This window comes from Cryptomeria japonica, chromosome 10 (assembly GCF_030272615.1).
Source record: "Cryptomeria japonica chromosome 10, Sugi_1.0, whole genome shotgun sequence".
Lineage (NCBI taxonomy): Eukaryota > Viridiplantae > Streptophyta > Pinopsida > Cupressales > Cupressaceae > Cryptomeria > Cryptomeria japonica.
In genome coordinates this window covers 776,833,985-776,852,068 of record NC_081414.1, presented here as the reverse complement: position 1 = coordinate 776,852,068, position 18,084 = coordinate 776,833,985, and positions in this window count along the sequence as shown.

The following is an 18,084-nucleotide window of genomic DNA, read 5'->3' as shown; positions in this document are numbered from 1 at the left end:
GGAGATCGACTTCTTGGACCATACCCCATGCTTGAGGCACCAATAGGAGGAGGAGCATGTTGCATATATGGATGATATTGATCATACACATGTTCATATGGAGGAGGTCTATAATGATGCTTCATATATGGACCACTTGGTATAGATTCATGTTGAGGAACGCCATATCTATTTTGTCCCTATATACCATACTCTACAGGCATGTCATGTTCTAATGTGTTGCCCCCAAATTTGACATGGGGTTTCCTTGTGTCCAAATTTTGAGCATGCCTTTGAATATCCAATTGCTTTGGTGGTTGATCCTTAGCATTGATATGTGATTGAGCATATTTCTTTGCATAAGACTTCCATAATGGTCTACGAAGGTGAGTATCATATGCTTTACCATGTGTGTATGGGACCTCTAGTTTTTGAAACAAAGATGATGGTGATTCAGGTACCATATGTGGTCCGCTATTTCCTCCACTATTAGGCCTCCTTTGATCCATGTTGGAGTGAGTTTGTTGCAAAGGTCGATTTTCCATTATTTGAGACATGTCAAAATCATGAGGTATCTTGGCTCCACTTTGTGCCATCATTTGTAAGAAGTATTGTCTATCCCTCCTCATTATTTCCTCAATCAATCGATTGAAGCGGGGATCCATTATGGATTCTTCCACATCTGCTGAATGTATGGAAAAGTTGTCCATATCATCATTATGTGTATCATTTTTGTTTGTAGTGTCCATGTTCTCAACATTTGGAATGTTTCTATAGGCATCCATGTTAGGTAATGTAGTATGATCAGAATTGAAAAAGATATCATTGTCATACTCATAAGAACTCATATTTATGGACTCTTGAGCCTCTTCAGTTTCTCTCCTAGATTTTTGAAGACGGGTTTCAACCATGAACTAGGTATTGACCAAGATGTGTGAGACTAGATGAAAATGGAAAAAGTATGGAAGACCAAGAGTTGGATGGAATGTAAATGAATCTGAGGTGTACTTGCAATGTCCAAAGTGTAAGACCAAGTATGTATGTAGTAGAGTAGGTGTGACTTCCAAAGAGAGGATAGTTTCTCATGATGAGGTAAGTTGACCTTGACTCTAAGTAAGACCAAATGAGACCCAAAGGTGATAGACCTTGATGAGGGACCACTTAGCAAAATGTTGGTGTATGTAGTGTGTTGACAAAGTATGATGAGGACAAGCAAGTGACCTTTTGACTCAAGTTTAGACAAATGTGAATGTAATGTAAGGTGTAAAGCAATGATGGATTTTGTGAGACCCAAAGACAAGTTGAATGCTAGATGAAAACCTGGAGAAACAACCTAGGAAGATCAAGAATTCCGAAAGTGATTGCTCTTGTTTGCTGGACTGTAAAATTTTTCCAATTTGTGAAGTTGTTGGTTGTGACCAAATCTGAATGTTTGACTATTTTTCATGACAAGAGGACACAATGTTGATGAGGACTTAATGTTTGCAAGTGTTTAGACTCAAAATGACTCCAAGAAAAGTGTGTTGTTTGATGTAAAAAATGTTTTGCATACACTTGAAGACACAAAAGACACAATGTTTTGCTGTTTGGTCTTGAATGTTTTGAATGTTTAAAATAAGTCAAGCACAATTCTTATGGCTGGCCAAGACAATAGTTGTTGATCCCACATGAGGTTTTACCCTCGAGGCTATGCTATTCAGAGCGGATACTTAGATGCTTGACCTCACTGGCTCCACCCTTGGCACTCACTTCTCAGGTCAGCCAAGCATCAGTCCCCACAAAAACTCCCTGTGGTGAACTTTGTATCTCTACTAAGAACCGTATGTGTGTGGGCCGCTACCAGAGGTCCGACCTCCTACCTCAACAACTAGAAGGATTTTGGCTTCTAAAACAAAAAGGTGCTAGTAAGGGCATCCACTCATGTGGCCATACATGCGGCACTTTCAACTCTGTAAATACAGAAGGCTCCCAGCTGGTAGGGGTTATGCCCTACAACTGATCAAATAAATTTCATCAAACGGGTTTATGGGGAGATATAGTGTCAGTATGAAGTAATCAACACACGTTATCCATAGTTTTCACCATGAATACAGTTGTTTATAGTGGTTTGAAAGAGGTGGGTTTTCCTCGCTACCACTTGGGTCATTCTCTTCTCACTAGTAGTCCTAATGACCACACGAGAAGACAGACCCTCTAAAGATTAAACAAAAAGAGCCTATTGCTCAAGACACAAAAGACAATGATTCAATTTTAGTGCACCAATTGAAGTGTTTGCTAGTCTATGAAAACAAGGTGCACAATAAAAATCCAAAAACCCTTGCCAAGGACCTGCAACAAAGATTTATTAGTAGTTTGGATTGTTTCAAATGATCACCCCTTCCTGCAAGCACACAAGTTAGGTAAATTTTAGATCCAAAAGACTTTGTGAAATAGGGGCCTTCAACAATGCGTTTTGTTGACCAATTAAAAGATTTGATTCATCATAAAAAAAAGACCGCCTGTAAAATTTCAAGAGATTTCCAGAAATGTAAGAAAATCCAAAAAATTTGCTAATTTGCTCCAAAAATTAATTTTCTATAAAAAATCATAAAAAAATCATATAAAATGCAAAATTGATCCAAAAAATTTGAAATTTTTACTAGAGAGTCCTGATAGTCTTCCAAACTTGCATAAAAATTTTTTTGCAACAAATCCAAGCAGTTTGTGAGATATGAGTAAAATAATGCAAAACCCTAATTTTCAAAGATCTATTTTTTGAGGAATGATTTTGCATCAAATTTAAAATCAAAAAAAATAGATCCTATGTATAATTATGAGAGATTTCCAAAAATGTAAGAAAATCTAAAAAATTTGCTAATTTTCTCTCAAAATTAATTTTTTTATGAAAAATCATAAAAAATTCATATAAAATGTAAAATCGATCCAAAAAATATGAAATTTTTACTGGGTCCTTCAAATATGTCTCCTAACTTGCACAAAAATTTTTATGTCAAAATTCAAAGCCGTTTGTGAGATCTGATTAAAATAAGGAAAAACCCTAATTTTTAAAGATCTTATTTTTAGGGAAACAATTTGCATCAAAATTAAAATCACAAAGAACAGATCCTATGTATAATTATGAGAGATTTCCAAAAATGTACGAAAATCTGAAAAAGTCTCTTATTTTCTCTCAAAATTAATTTTTTATGAAAAATCATAAAAAATTCATAGAAAATGAAAATGTGCTCTAAAAATTCAAAATTTTCTATTAAGAGTGCCTGATAGTTATTTCAACCTGCAAAAAAAAATTGGTACGAAATTTCCTAGCCGTTTGTGAGATATGATTGAATCTCTCCAAGATCTTGATTTTGTGTCCAAAACCCTAGTTGCACAAGGTTATTCTCCAAATTGTTTTACAAAATAGCAATATAGGGTTAGAAAAATCTGCAAAAAAAAACATAGATCTAAGAAAAATCCATGTCCCACAGGGCATGCCAAAATGTATATGGTGAAAATGGATAACAATAATAACAATATTGAAAGGCTAAATGAATTCAACCACAAAACCCTAGCCTAACAACAACAAAGATCCACCATAACATATGAAGATTACCTAAGAAAATGCAAATCAAATGAAATCACAAAGATTATACCATCACATGTCCAATAGGGTTTGGATCTCCATTCTTCCTATCTCCATTGATCTTGCTTGATATATTTGCTCTTAGATTTTATGTGCACAAGAGCTCAACAAAGAATGGAATGTGGTTGCTAGTAGGATCGTAGTGTAGTCAAGTGCATAAAAGATGATTAGAATGCATAGAATGATTAGGGTTTGATAATGAAGGAAGCATCTCCTTATATAGAAGACACTATATGAAATGGAGGGATAAGATTGAGAGGTGTAAAAGGAGGTCGGCTATGATTAGAGGGTAGGTAAAAGAAATAAAAAAATAATGAGAGGGTAGGTAGTGTATGAATTAAGAGATGAATGACATGTGTCATGGGTAGAAAAGGTTAATGAATTAATTAAATAAATAAAGATTTATATAATTAATAGAAGAAGTGGGATAATTAAATAAATAAAATATTTATTTAATTTAGGAAAAGGATCATTTAAATAAATAAATGTATTTATTTAAATGAGAAATAAGGCTAGAAGAGGATAACTGAATTAATTAAATAAATAAAGATTTATTTAATTAATAGAAGAATTAAGCTTAGATAATTAAATAAATAAAATATTTATTTAATTAGACAAGACAATTTTGGGTGTCTACACATACAAGTACATAAGTCACATTCAACATTTTCTTTTAACATCCTATAGGCGGCATGCACTGTAACTGAAGGAACAAAATTCATTCTGCTAGCATAGAATATTCTATACCCGATTACCATACATGCATACTTCACCAAATCATCTCTAATGGTGTTGGCTGTCATTGCCCATTGGTCACTCACACAACCAGTGAGCTCTGTCACTTTGGTTCTGGGGATCTTTCAAAGAATGGGGACTTCCCCAAAATTGCAAAATCCGGTCATGACATGAATTTCCTCCAGTGTAATATCATGGGTTCGCTCAAGGTAGATCTTATCACCATGAACCCTACTAAGGATAATCCTAATGTGTTCTTCTATAAATTCTTTGAGAAAATATACTGCATTATGCAATTTCTTCTTCTCTATTATGCTATATTCAGGTTTAATCTTCTTATCATCTCCACAAAATAGACTCAGCTGGGAGTGAATTACTAAGGACACTATGTCTTCTAGTTTGCAATCAATATATCCTAAAATATCACTTTCGACAATGACTCTGATGAGAATTTGAGATAGGGAATTATATTTCATCTTAAGAAACTCAGGTGCATCCTCAGGTTCAGTAGAACTAGAAGGGATTTTAGATGTAGAAGCCATATCTACCTGATCCCAAATGATAAGAATGTTTCAACAAAAACTACCTTCACACTTCGAACTAGGGTTTGCCATTCGTGAGCACAACACGCCTCTTCAGAATCTTTTTTACCACTTTGACTTCCACACTGATATCTTGAAGTGGCTGCAAAATCTTGTGTAAGATTCCTTCCAGAATTATTTTAAATGCAACATAAATCACTCTGGTTGCACTGCTCAAACTAGAAAAATTCTTATTTGAAAATAGGTAAGCAAAATGATGACAAAAGTCACTTTTAAACATGCTCCTACCTACCATAATAAATGCATCACCATTAGGGCTCAAACCCTAATTTTACGTTTTACCATTTCTTTTCTTCTGTCGGTTGACAGGTAACAAATACCGATAAAGGTGCTTTACCGATATACTTCGGGGGTTCGAAACATTTTACTGATATGTTCCCCCTAAGATTTTTGAAGCTCAGTTTGTCGGTTCAAGGATTTCCACACCAATTGTGGAAATTGGTACATCTTGTGGCTTTCCTTCAGATTTCTTTTTCCAAGTTTTATCCATATCCACCTGAATGGTTTCAACATCAATCTTCCCTTCAGGGTTGATCGGTATGTATCTCGATGGATTCTTTCTCAATCTACATGCTCTGGCAGTGTGTCCTAGTTTGTTACAATGATAGCATACCATTCCAGGTGTTCTCCATGGTCTAGTGTTCACATTTCCATTCTTCCTTCTTCATGTTGCAGCAGTGTGACCGCTACCATGACAGACCAAATAGGTTTCTCTCCAACTTGTTGCCGCTTCATAACCATTTGACCAGTGGTCATAGGTTCTGTACCGGTTTGGGTTCTAGTTCATAGGAGGTTCCCATACAACTCCTTTATCTCTTGGTGGACAACTTCCAGAGTTCTTCATAACTGACCTGCACTCAAAATCTCTATGCCCAAACTTGTTACATGGATAACAGTGAGCATTAAATCTACCAGTTCTAGCCACATTGTTTTGAAAGTAAGGAAAGTTATTGTAAACCTTTCTTCTACATATATTGGCAATATGTCCTTCCTTAAGATAGTTAAAGTAAATAGGTTTAAACTTTTGCTTACCTTTACTCTTGTCATTGTTCTTAAGTGTCGATTGCTCCTTTGGTGCATCACTCTTGGTTCTAGAGGTCTCACCTTCCTCATACCCAGAGAAACCATGTCCAGTGGTATCCTTTGATGGCTTTACCGATTCTAGCTTTTTTTCTAACTTAGTAGTAGTCCGGTTGAACTTAGCAAGTATCTCCTTTGTCTCAGCAAGTTCCTTGGAAAGAGAATCATTGGTCTTCATCAAGGTTTCATTCTGAGAAATCGTTGCATTCAGTTCAACTTGTATTTCTTCTTTCTCTTCTTTATCTTCCTATAGATAGGCGGTAATGGTACTGACTTCTTGTTTCAATTTAAAGATCTCATGCTCCTTTTCCTTTACCAAATATTCAACTTTTCTTCTTTTTTCTAGCTCCTCACTCATCCTGATAGTCATTCCTTCCAGCTCCCTCCTTAGGTTAGTTTTGGATTCATTTAGTTTATCCACTTCTCCAACTAGGGAATCCATGTCTGCTTCATTAAAAGAGTTGTTTTCAATAAATTCCATCAATTGCTCAGCAAGTTCTCTTCTCTTGGACACAGAGGCTTTATACTTGACTTTGAGTTCATCATAGGCTCTCTCAGAATCAGTAAGATGATGAGTGAGTTCCCTCATGCTATATTCCCCCATATCTCCTTCCAAGTGGTTAGACTTATAGAAAGGTTGGCTCTGATACCAAATGATGACTATTAAGACATGGGTAACTTAGTATGACAAAAATCTTAAACAAACTCTTAAGCAGTTTAACTGCAGACCAGTGTAATAGATTAAACATTAAACCGATGAAAACATAAACAAGCCAAATAAAAAATAAAGCATTCACCCACAGAAGCACAATCACCATAACACAAGATGTTTTGACGTGGAAACCCAAATGGGAAAAACCACAAGAAGTAAAACTCACAAGTCAACTATTTGTAGAATAGTAACTAGACCGGTTAAGACCTTACAATGTTCTTCACTAGAACAGATCCTATTAGGAATCTAGATCTGTATTAGGAGATAAGTCCTACTAAAGAATACCCTGTTAGAGGATTTTAGATTCACAACTGTGAACCACCTTGTTAGAGGATTTACAATAGGCTTGGCTGGGCCTACCCAGTTAAGGGTTTCAGAGTTGTCAAAGATATTTGTAATCAACAAGTGAATGATCCAGATACTAGCACAAAATGATTGATTAGATCCTTGGCAACTCCTTTTAATGCATTTCAGCATTACTTCAGTCTTCTATATTTCACACTTTCTATCTCTATTATGTGAGACCTTTTCTCACATAGACCTTATCTTCATTTGCACACTTCAACATTCCAAAACCCTAGACATGATGTCCTCATATAGGAACCTGATTTCATGTTGGTCCAATAATATTAGACTATAATTTCCTAGGTACAATGCATCTAGATACATTTGGTAACATGACACAGAAACACCACCAAAGTATCGGTGGATGATAACTCATCACACATTACAATTATATCGGTTAACAAAGTATACTGATTACCGGTTGACAAGTGAAGATTAGAAAGCTGGAACATACTGTTCCAATCAAAAGATTAACTACCACTTGGGGTCTCCATTTTTCTTTGAGATCTTCATACCACTTGGGGTCTTCGGTCATGCTTTGACTGGTAGGCATCTTTTTGCAAAACATCGATAGTCTTCAACAAACAAAGACTATATATTTAATGACATGCAATACCAATTGGAACAACTACTGGTTGAGAATAACACATACATTAATAAGTGTGTGTCCATCAATGACAATCACAACTAATTATCATCAAAATACCAATAGAAGACCAAACCTTCATGTAGTCCTGATGATAGGTTGCAGCATATTCAGACCAAAAAAGTGACATGATTTTCAAAGTCAAATCATACACAAAGAATATATAAATAAAAAGCATGACTATAGTAGGTTTAAGACAACAACCCGAATAATACAAATTCATTAGATTTCAATTATAGTACAATATAGTTTCAGTCATAAGCATTGAGAAGGAGGCCATAATATCAGTCAATTAGAAAATCTCCGGTTTTGAACACATCTAAGAGAGCTTTGTCTATATTCGATATCAAAGGATAGAGTCTCAGTCCTTAAGCAAACCAAAGAGAGAAATAGTGAATTTGGGACTGTCAATGATCATAATGCAATCTATACTAGCATTGCAACCTTTAATTCTAGAAAATATCTTCATTCTAGCTATAACTATGATGATATGAACACAGTAGAAGACATAGTGAACTTGTATAGAAGACTGTTAAAATACTACTAGTTTATCGGAATACATCACAATGAAAAAGAAAAAAATTGTAGTCCAAAGCTTGAAAATAACAAAGACAGTCCTGTCTAATGGAATAATATAAATGGGTGCATAGTCTTCAAAGAAAATAAATGCATGAAGGCATGGATCATCTACAAATCGATAGCTAGAAATAACAGTCAAGAACACTTAATGACATTGAAAGGGTCAAGAGCAGTTGTATCTAAACTAAAGTGGAGGTTCAGTTCACCATACTTATCAACCTACAAGCAATTTGAAACAAACTTACTAAGCTCTGTGGTAATGTGCATCAACTCTGCAATTTATATCCAGGAACCCCTTCCATGAAATCTCCCTTCAAAAACCCTTTGAGATACACCATAACAACACCTTCCCAGAGGCTGTAATTCAAAATCTCATGGCGGCCATGTGGAGGGTATCGGCTAGGGTTTCAAGCCTTATGTCGGCCATCAATAGAGGAAATTAGAAGATGCAAATGAATATGCATTACTTTTAGCTTAGGGTTTTGTCTAACCTGAATGGATGCTGATAAGTGAAGAATGGGATTTTGGCCATTGTTTTTTTTTTAAATTTGCAAACTAATGGAGCTCATGGGTATTTTAGAGAGTGTCTTTGCCTTAGGAAAAACATTCTCATACCTCTTGTTCTATTTGAAAACCTTGTGTTGTAAATGCCACCTCGAGATTTAAAAGTGTTCATATGACATCTGGATGCCTTTGGTCATTTTTTACTTTTGTTTTGCCTTCATAATCAACTCGAATAAGATGGAGCTTTATTTTTCCATAAGTATTCATTGTACAAAAAATGAGTTGAAAGGTATTGTTATGAGCCTTTAACTCATTTTCTTAATCTTTAATGCAAAAGAGAGAATATAGGATTAGTTTGAGTTGTTTGTAGACATAGGGAGGGTATTTAGGAGGTTTTAGTTAGCTTCTAAGAGATTTTAGGGAGTAGTTTGGAGTCTCTTTGTGTTTGGTAAAGTCAAAATTGACTTTTGACTCACTTGGAGACATTTTGGAGGGAATTTAGGTCCTATTATTTGGGCTTTTCGAGGACATCCAAGATGAGACAGTTGGGGCTCCTATCTTTTTGGGATTTTGGAGGGAGTTTGTAGTGACTCCATATAGTCATCTTTTTGACTTATTGTATTTAGTTCTTGATTATGCAAAGCAGAGACTTGGTGATTTTTTGAGAATCCTTTGCTAATACTAGCATACTTCTTGTAACTTAGGTTATATGATATATATAGACTACCTTCAAGGTTATTTTGACAGTATCATCACCTTCTTATCAGTTTCAGAGTTGTGCACTTGTTTTATTGATCAAATTCTAAGTGATGTATTGTATTTCCTTGTAATTTTGTCTCACAATTTTCAAATCGTCTTTGTGATAGTGTAATGTGCAGGTTGCAGTTTGTGTCAAAGTGAATGTTATGAGCTCTTTACTATGAATTTTTTATTTTTCCTTTATAGAACGAGTATACATTTAGACCTTTATGTGAAATATTGATGGAAGTGCACGATAAAGATAAGTTGTGTGAATTTATCACTGTCATTTCAATGTTCAAGTATCATAGTTTTCCTGAATGTCATAAGTTATCAGCTGGTGTATCACCTAGTTAGTTTCAATTTTTCAGTATAGCTATTAAGTTTACTAGTTTTAGTTTCTTTTATTCTCTTTTCCTCATAAGTCAGTAGTTTTAGAGTGATAACCATCAAGGATCCGACCTCATCCAAAGATTCACTCCTATTTTTAGGTGACCCACAACCTAGTGTGTTTCCATGTTTCCTTGAATTACCTAGTTCTGCAACTTGGTGAGGGTGCAATTTTAGGAGATAACATCAAGATGTTTTAAATTGGCCACAAAGAGAACAAAGTGACATCATTTGTAAATTAAGCACATAATCTGGGAAGGAACAAACTGAATTTTCAGAATATTGAAGGGCAATTGTTACTTTAAGGGAAGAAGAAAGATGAGCAAAAAATCATAATCAATGCCTACAAGAAGAGATTATCAAAGCACGAAGTCTGACTTGAGGAAATTCACTTTAGTGTTTGTTCGACAATATATTATTGAGATAGAGTATCTTTTATTGTGTAAAGAAAATTCAAGGATGGTGTTGTTAGGAGATGGTATTACTCCACTAGTTCAACCTGGCATAGAATTCAAAGAAGATCCATAAGAAGATACCCTGTCTAGGTTAACAACTCTAGCATGGAAATGTAAAATAAGCTTCATTGAGTATATGAGGGTGACCTTGTTGCTAGTGGAAGAAGAGTAAAAAGTAGAATTGCATGATGTACAACTCCAACTAGCACTTGAAGCCAAAAGGAAACCAGCTCCTCCCAATAGTTGATGTCATTAATTTTGAGTTGGTGTAAGTAGCATAGACTTAAGATTCTTTGGCATCTTGAATTATTTTTTTTGGTCAGCCATGTGTGCTATGATATGTTATGTTTAACTTTTCTTTTTAAAATGCTGTTTTTCAAAAAATTATTATTATATGAGACAGTTATGATTGAGCATCTATATATGTTAGAAAATCAGTTGTAATTTGGGATCTTTTTCGGGGATTTTGGAAAAAACTTTATTTTTTTAGAATTCTGAATTTTTTTGGTAGATGTGAATAAGATTATCTAGATGCAATTCTATGAAACAAATATTTTGTGCTTTGATTAAGGGATGTTTATTCTTCTTATTTTGGATACATTTCTTCTTGGATGACTCTTCTTGATATCTATTAAAAGTATTTTATGATGAAGTTTTGTATATTGTTGTGGAAAAGTTGGCTTTGAACAAATGATATAGTAATGTAGGGATATGTTAAGTAATTTTCCACATAAAAAGGGGATCTTTGTATTCTTTTTCTTATCTTTATTATGTTTTTTAACCTTGAATTTTTTTCTAGTTAAAAGCTATGCCTTATTTGCTTTTTGGTCAAAAGCATTCATAATTTTAAAATTCCTTGTTGATCATTAGAACATAGTTGCACCTTGTAAAAGAAGCAGGGAGTGGGTATAGAAGAACATCATACCTATCTGAATTTTTGGTCATATTTTTACCTTTTTGGGAATTAGAAGATAGAGTTAGGTAGTAAAATCTATCAACCAACAGATTTTTAGTGACTCTTCTAGGGAAAGTAAAAATTTTGCCCTCTAACTATCTAATGCTTCCTTACAAGGGTGATTTATCTCGACTTTGTTTTGGTTGAAAAATCCCAGAAAATATTTTAGCATCAGTTAAGGTATAGGAAACTTCCAAATAGGTGACCCATGACAACTATTAGAGAGATAGTGGTTCAAAAAGACAAGAAACTTCTTTTGTCCTAGGATGCCCTAAGCAAAAGCATTGTTGAATTAGAAAAAAAAAAAAGATTCACTTGTCTAAAGATTATAAATCCATTCTTTTGTTAGAAAGTGTATGTCACATGTACTACTTAATAATTTAGAAAAACTCATCAATCACAAATTACAAGGGAGAGACTAAAATTATCTAACGAGGAACTTGAGAATATGAAACAATCCATTGCCCCTCATTATGCTTGTAACCTCTTTGTTTCAAATAAAAAATATAATGATGATCACTAATTCTCTCATTATCTTTTTCAAGGAAAACCAAAAATGCAGAAGAAGAAACCTCTATGTTATACATGGAGGATGAGCCATACAAACCATCATCTATCTCTCCTAGGGAAGGGTCATTTCTTGAATAGCAAGATGTCATTTGGATCCCCAATTCGTGCCTTGAAGGTTCAGATGACGATTTTCTATGTGGGGTAGTGGATGAAGATGGATAGATTTTTGAGGTCAACAATGTTCTCGACAATACAAAGAAAGTTATGGATAATGCTTTATCCGAGCTCTCTTTTCCTATAGTAGAAACCTTCACTTTCAATTTGGATCAAATGAGTCTCATCAAAGGAGAACCTTTATGTGAAAATACAAATAAGTCCTTCGAATTCGATTCAGAAAAATAAGTTTTTGTCTTTGATGATGATTTTATAGTACTTGACAAAGTAGATATTGTAAGAATGGAAACAAATAGAGATGCTTTGTCACCTCCCTACTTGTTCAAATCCTTTTATGACAATATTGAAAACAAAAAAATGTATGATATACCATATGATGAGTTTTTATATGCAAATGATGTAGAATATACCTATGTCAATTTTGATCCCATGTTAGTAGAATGTGATATTTTGAACTCAAAATCATCTGCACTTTCAAATGAGTTGGCCAAAAATATGATTAAAGAGTAAACCACACTGATTAGCCTCTTCAAATTTTTTTGTGACAATTTGAAATCTACTCCTAATGAAGTGTCACCTTAATTATTCGAGGAAGAAGGAGAAAACTAGATGATAGGTGAGGTAAATATGAATCTTTAACCTATAGATGATTCTGATATTGATGAAGTGTTTTATTGTGGAGATACAAGAAAAGACTTGGGAACACCATTGATCTCTATTGATGGTGAAAATATCATGCCTTTCTATAATAACTTGGACCAAATAGTTGTTATATCAATGTCAAAGAGAAAGGGAGACAAAGAAGGAATATGAAAAGAAAGTTTTTATAATAGTCATACCTTTTTAGATCCCGAGATTTGAAGTGACCTTCCCCTTATTAGAGAATATTTTTGTTTTCACTACTTGTTCCTATTTGAAGAGGAGCCTTTAAGAGATGGCATACATAGTATGCACTTATCTAATTCTTCTTCTTCGTTCTCTCTAAGAAAATAATTTTTTGAGTTCCCCTCTTTTGATAAACATCACACATCATGCATTCAAGATGATTCCCATAATATCAAAGAAAGAATTCCTGAAGCAGGTCACACATTGGTAAATGTGTTTAGATAGTGGTCAAATTATAGTTATGCATAGGAATGGTCTTTTAAGAAAGATAAATTGTTTGGAATATTGGTGCAAAGATGCCAAAGAAGAATATATATACCTTGAAGAACTGAGAGACTTTCTAAAGAATCCATACATGGATAAAAGTTGGGTAGCTAACTATGGCGCTTGAGTTTCTAAGCAATATAATTCTTTGTGGTCAAGAATTTCCATATCCTCTTTATCATAATCATGAATTTGAAAATAACATGGATGGGAGGGTTTACATTCCTAAAATAAAGGGTTTTTTAAAAGATCAAGCTGAAGGCATTAGGATTGGAGGAAACAAGTTTCAAATAAAAGAGAAAATGTTTATTGATAATTATGAAGGAGATCAAAGCTGGCAAGAAAGCATTCAAAAGCTCAAAATTTAAATACTTCAGCTCATCCAAAAGGAAGTGATTAGGAACATGAAAAATGAATTTGATTTAACCTTAGATTCAAAAGAAATTTATGAATTGTGGTTGTTTGAGGGTGTAAATCCAAACATTGTATCCTTTCTTGTAAGCATTGTCATTTTAGAAGATTGAAGATCATGGATACTAATAAGCCTAATGATACCTTGTTGTCATCTTCTATTTCACCATGGTATTTACTTTTCTTAGACAATAAATAGATATGTATGACTCAATGAGGTGTGGTTTTAAGGTAAAAATCCCTTTTCTACCTTTTTAGTTTAGGTTTTTTAGTTTCATTGTGTTTGCTCTTGTTTTGTTTTGGGTTCCTATGTCCTTGGTTGAGGTTTTGACATGATTCTATTGACCAATGAATAAGGCCTTCTGCATTACTTTTTGAGTTCTCTACATCCTTGTTAGTCCTTGTCCCCCTTCAAAGCCTGTTGTTACTCCAATTTTTCATTCTTTCCTTTCAAGTTCTCATTTTACCCTTCATGCAGTCTCCTCCTTAGAAACACACTCAAAGTCAACCTATTCCTAACTTGTTGAACCTGTTCTTCAGAGTACCAAAGTTCACTTAAATGTCGATCGCCCAACTTTTATTTCATAACAATCATATTATCGGTTAAGTCTATGATTTCTTCATCAAAAAATTATGGAACATTGGCACCTCTTCACACATGATTCTCAAGTTCCTAAGTCTGTTAACCTAACTACTCTTCATAGATCACGCATCATCAAGACCTAAGTGTATTTATCAATGTCTAAAGTCAGCATGTCAGATGATTTTTGAGCTCTTGTCTAATATGCTTCTTAGTTCATAAGATTGTCATTCACTCAAATTTGTTAAGACTTACATATCCCAAGGCATAATCTTTAAAAAAATATGGAAAGTACAACTCATTTATGATTTATTAGATCAACAAAGGCATGCAAAGGAGGCGACACTATTTTTCAAAATAGATGATATTACTTCCCATGAGATAACACTTAATGATTTTGCAACCAACTCCATAAATAAGAAATAGTAATATTTATAAACTCATCATTACTTGCCAAAGATGGCCAAAGAAATACATCAGTGCCTACTCGAAGTGGATATAGAATTGTCAACCTCTATATTCCCATTTTAGTTAAGATTTCAGTATGGATTGTTCCCCTATTTTGAATCAGAATGGTGTTTCCCTATAAAGGCCAATTTCATGTGATTCAACCTAATTTAAATTGGCACCAAAGTGAACAGAGTGACATTATTTTCAAATTGAGAAAATTAGATTGGAAGGAATGAACATATTTTTTAGAATATAGAAGAACAATTGTTACTTTAAGGGAAGAAGAAATATGAGCCAAAAACCATAATCAAATAATAATTAGTCAAAGGTTTTTTGAAATGAAAAAACCTTTTTATGTTAAGATAAATCATGCATATTGAATTTTCCATGCATTATGATATTTATCATCATATATGTTGTACTTTGCACACTAACAATGTTTTGTAGGAATGCAGTATGCATGTTCCTCCAAAGTCATAAAGATATTTTATTTCAAGTGTATTATGGAAAAGAGATGATGGGCATACTTTCTCTTAGATGACATTTTTGAAAGGGTCATCTGCTACATGTGGTGGTTTGCAACACTTGTAAATATACATACATTTAGAGAACACACATGAAATTGGGTAGAAACTAGTGTCTTTTAGAAAATACAAGTCTATGACATATAGGGTTAAATATGGAAAAGAGTTGAAGAGATATGAGTTAATGAGTAAAGATATACTTGTAAAAAATTATATGTTTTTTTCAACAAAAACTAGTTTATGACTGCATAATGCATACACATAGAGCTTAGTGGCTAGATGAGAAATTAAAGTTATGTAAGGATACATTTTCTCTTGCTACCATTGTGTCTATTATAGATTTTATTGATAATTATACACTACAACCTCAAAATTAAGGGCAACCTCCATATTATGATTTGAAACAAGTAGCTCTTATTTACACATAGCATTCATGCATGCACATGATAGCTCAAAGGAGGATAGAAATATACTAAGAGAGTATCATTTCTACATATGCAATCATCATAGTCATTCATCAAGGTTTGTGCAAGGATGCTCTCAACTTTACTATGAGAATTTAAGAGAGAGGATTATCACATACAACCAACAAATAAGATGGTCAGATAATAAGGGCTAGAGCTAATCCACAAGGTTCAGTAGATTGAATTTGGGCCAATTACAGTGAAGATTGATTCTACAGAAGGGTAATATGATTTTGTAAATTTTGTATATATCCTTGGTTGATTGACATATCATCTATTCATTCTGGCAATCATTGTAAATTTGATTTTTTGTGTAAATATGAACAACATGAGCTGATTTGTTCCTATTTGGGAACCAAATTTTTTATATAAATAGTCATGAGCTGATTTGTACCTATTTAGAGGCCAAATTTTGTGTATAAACTACCAATGATTATAAATGCATATAAGAAATTTTGTGATAAATCTTGTATCTATGATTCTACTTGAAAATTTGTATGAATGTGAAATTATTTTGTCAATGTGTAAATTATGATGATGAAGATGAATATATGCATATGACCTACATATGTATGCAAATTATGATGATGATGATGATGATGATGATAAAGATGAAAAGATGCATAGACTAAAAAATCTTATATATATGACCTAATAATGATGTATATTCATAGATGTTAGTTCATTAGGGCTGCCTTATTTTCATGAATTTTCTCACTTGGATGTTTTCGCATTGACACTTTGTGGCCATGAAGAACATAACCAAATTTACCCTACATTGTAAATTTTCATTACATGCAACTAAGAATATTTTCATCAATCAAGAAATTGTTTCCCTAATAAAATGGCTTTGACTCTTTAAAATATAAGATAGGTTATTGTAGATGGGCCTCAAATAACCCTATGGGTTCAAATGAATCATTCATATATACCTTGGATTCCAAGAAACAACCAATAAAAGTTTGTGTAGACGTATAAAAATGACCATATTCCTAAATGAATATTTTATGTTCATTTCTCTATTTGATTAAATCTAGTTTAATTAAATTATCCACATTCCTCTATTTAATTAAGTAAATTACTCAATTTATTTAAAATAAATTCACTATACCCATTTAATGAATAAATCATTTTATTCAATTAAATCCCCCCTATCCACTTTTAATTAAATTCAAATTTAATTAAATAGTTATCCTAAATTGAATAAATCTAATTTATTTAATTGCAGCCAAATTGAATTAAATCATTTAATTCAATTAAATCATTTAATTCAATTAAATCCTATTATCCCTCCATCCACCTGCAAAATCCCAAACCCCTTTCTAATCCCTTCTAGAATCTTCTAATCGCTTCTAATTAACCTAACCCCTCCTCTAAACTTTGTCACATCCCTAAGCAAGGGGAGGTCACTTCTCAAAACCTCAAAGTCTTTGATAACCATTAAAGGCATTCAACCTTCAACCACTTAATTCCTCAAAATCTTTGATAACAATTAAAGGCTTCCAACTTTCAACCACTTAATCCCTAAAGTCTCCAATAACCATTAATGGTTAACTCAAACCCTCCTACATGGTTAAAACATTTGTTTTGACTCAACCTTCATCCAACCCAAGGGTCTCATCAAGCCATTAATGCTTTGACCATGATTATCTCTTAATCATTTGCACAAAGGTTTATCCTTGGATTAACTTTTAATCCAGTGGGTAATCTTAATTTAGACTTGACCCTTAGCCTCTAGATAACCATGAGGTCTTCTTAGGCATTGAATGCCTCCAACCCCTTTTCTCAACCCAACCCTATGTTGACACTTGTCACCATTTCATTGGTGCAAATTGTGCACATGGATCCCCAACTTTCAAATTCAACCCTTGATTGAATCTTTCAATCTTGACCATCCATTGCCCTATTCTTGCTATAAATAGAGCTCTCATTTCTCCATAACAATGATCATCCTCCAAATTTGTAGTATCACACTTATGCTCAAATACATTTAAGCTCTCATATATCATTTTATGCTCATCATTTAGCCTCTTTTTAGAATAGAAATTAGTGTAAATATGCATGTTTAGAATACTTTCTTTATCATTTTAGCTCAATCATAAACTAAATATATCATGTTAGGATAGTACTCATACTAACCTTGTCATCTTATCATCTAGTTTTTTGCATTTTAAAGTCATGCATAGCTTAGAATGCATCTCATACTAAAATCTATTAAAGCATCCCTCATTCTTGCATTTCCCATCCCTGAACCATTTTGCTCATTGATCTGAGAGCAAAAACATTGGTTTGAGGGACATTGTGAGATAGAGAACCATGGAACCCACCTTGGGAAGCTGAGTAATACTTTGTTACTCCATAGCTTGCACCAAGAAGTCCTATGTGTGTGTGTGGACTAGTATTTAGCAATATTTTCACATATTAAGTTTTATCAGCCCACCTTTTCTGCATACATTTCTGGCGCCCACCGTGGGACCCGA